Source organism: Chiloscyllium plagiosum, chromosome 24, assembly GCF_004010195.1.
Source record: "Chiloscyllium plagiosum isolate BGI_BamShark_2017 chromosome 24, ASM401019v2, whole genome shotgun sequence".
NCBI classification, from domain to species: domain Eukaryota; kingdom Metazoa; phylum Chordata; class Chondrichthyes; order Orectolobiformes; family Hemiscylliidae; genus Chiloscyllium; species Chiloscyllium plagiosum.
The window spans coordinates 37,927,565-37,929,961 of NC_057733.1; positions in this window are offsets into that span (position 1 = coordinate 37,927,565).

Genomic DNA, 2,397 nt, shown 5'->3' on the forward strand with positions numbered 1-2,397 from the left:
TTGATTGAGACTGCACTGACAATGTTGGTGTAGAGCAGTCTGATCCAATTGCAGATTCCCTCCCCAAAGCCCATTTTGGAGAGAACATCTCTCATATACGTGTATGATATCCTGCAGAATGCCTCATCGCCAGACCTTTCCAACATGCACCAAGACATGGCTTGGCTGGTGGTGAGAAGTGCTCTGCCTGTGAGATCCTTTATGCACGCCCGGACTCTCAGCCGCACCGCACGCTGCCCTCGAAGCAGCTGCGGGGGGGTGGAAACGATACTGTCACACACCTCCTTCTGGAATGTGTGAGGAGAAAGTGAGGTCTGCAGATGCTGGAGATCAGAGATGGAAATGTGTTGCTGGAAAAGCGCAGCAGGTCAGGTAGCATCTAGGGAACAGGAGAATCGACGTTTTGGGCATTAGCCTGAAGAAGGGCTAATGCCCGAAACGTCGATTCTCCTGTTCCCTAGATGCTGCCTGACCTGCTGCGCTTTTCCAGCAACACATTTCCATCTCCTTCTGGAATGTGCCTACACAGAAAAGTCTGGAGAGGAATGCAGTGGTGTTTGTCAAGGTTTGTCCCGAGCAGTGCCGTTCCACAAGACTCCGTGCCCTACGGTCTGTTTCCCGGGACGCACACCGAGACGAACATCAACTGTGCCTGGAGGATCATCAACTCGGTGAAGGACGCTCTCTGGGCGGTCCGAAACCTGTTGATCTTCCAGCTGAAGGAGTTGACCCCGACTGAGTGTTGCAGACTGGCACATTCCAAGGTCCAGGACTACGTGTTGAAGGACGCATTGAAGTTTGGGGCAGCTGCCGCCAAGGCGTGGTGGGGAAAGACCACCGTGTAACATTTGCCTGCTTAAGAAGAACAGGCAGCCCATCCAGTCATTTGGGCTCCGCTGACGCCTCAGCAGAAGAGCTGGATAGTAAATGTACAGGCTTGTATATAGGAAAAATAAATTTTGATGTCTGTATGTAAAGTAATGTAATGTGTGCACAAGAATGGCATGACCAGTTGTAAAGAGACCCAAATAATTTTATGAATAAAGTTCATTTTTGAAATTAAAAAAAACATTTTACACATAGAATACAGGGAGAACTAGCCATTTGGATGCAGAACTGGCTCAAAGGTAGAAGATAGAGGGTGATGGTGGTGGAGGGTTACTTTTCAGACTGGAAGCCTGTGACCAGTGGTGTGCAGGGTCCACTGCTTTTTGTCATTTATATAAATTAGTTGGATGTGGAGGTACAGTTAATAAGTTTGCAGATAACATCAGATTGTTGGTGCAGTTGATAGCAAAGAAGGTTACCTCAGAGTAGAAAAGTACCTTGATCAGTTGAGCTAATGGGTGGGGAGTCGCCAATGGAGTTTAATTTAAATAAATTTGATAAGACAAATCAGGGCAGGACTTAATACACTTAATGGGAATGTCCTGATGACATTCAAATGAAGAGACCTTGGTGTGCAGGATCATAGTTCCTTGAAAGCAGAGTTGCAGGTAGACAGGACAGTGATAAAGGTGTTTGGTAGGCTTGCCTTTATTGGAAGTGCCTTGAGTACAGGACTTTGGAGATCATATTGCTGCTCCACAAGACATTGATTCCGCCACTTTTGGAATACTGCATTCAATTGCAGTCTCGCTGTGAGAGGTAGGATGTTGTGAAACTTGAAAAGGTTCAGAAAAGGTTTACAAAGATGTTGCTATGTTTACAGGGTTTGAGTTATAGGAAGAGACGGAATAGGCTGTGGCTGTTTTCCCTGGAGCATTGGAGGCTGAGGGGCGGCTATATAAGTTTATAAAATCATGAGGGGCAGGCATAGGGTAACTAGTCAAGGTCATTTTCCCAGAATAGGAGAGTACAAAGATAGAGACATAGGTTTACGATGAGGGGGGGAAAGATTTAAAAGGGACCGAAGGGGCAACTTTTTCAAGCAGAGGGAGGCTGGTACTATTACAGCATTTAAAAGGCATCTAGATGGGTACATGAATAGGAATGGTTCAGAGGGCCAAATGGGCCAAATGCTGGCAAACGAGTCAAGAATTATTTAGGAAATCTAGTCGGCATAGACAAGTTGGACCGAAAGGTCCATTTCCATGCTGTATATCTCTATGATTGTACAACAAAAGTCAAAAAAAATCGCACGACACCACATTTAGTCCAACAGGTTTATTTTTCAAATAAGGTGAAAGTGAGAACTGCAGAGGCTGGAGATCAGAGTCTAGAGTGTGGAAGCACAGCAGGTCAGGCAGCATCCCAGGAGCAGGAGAATTGACGTTTCTGGCAAAATCCCTTCATCAGGAATGACCTATTGGACTATAACATGGTGTTGTATGATTTTTGACTTTGTCCACCCTAGTCCAACACCAGCACCTCCACATCTATAGCTAAAAGAACATT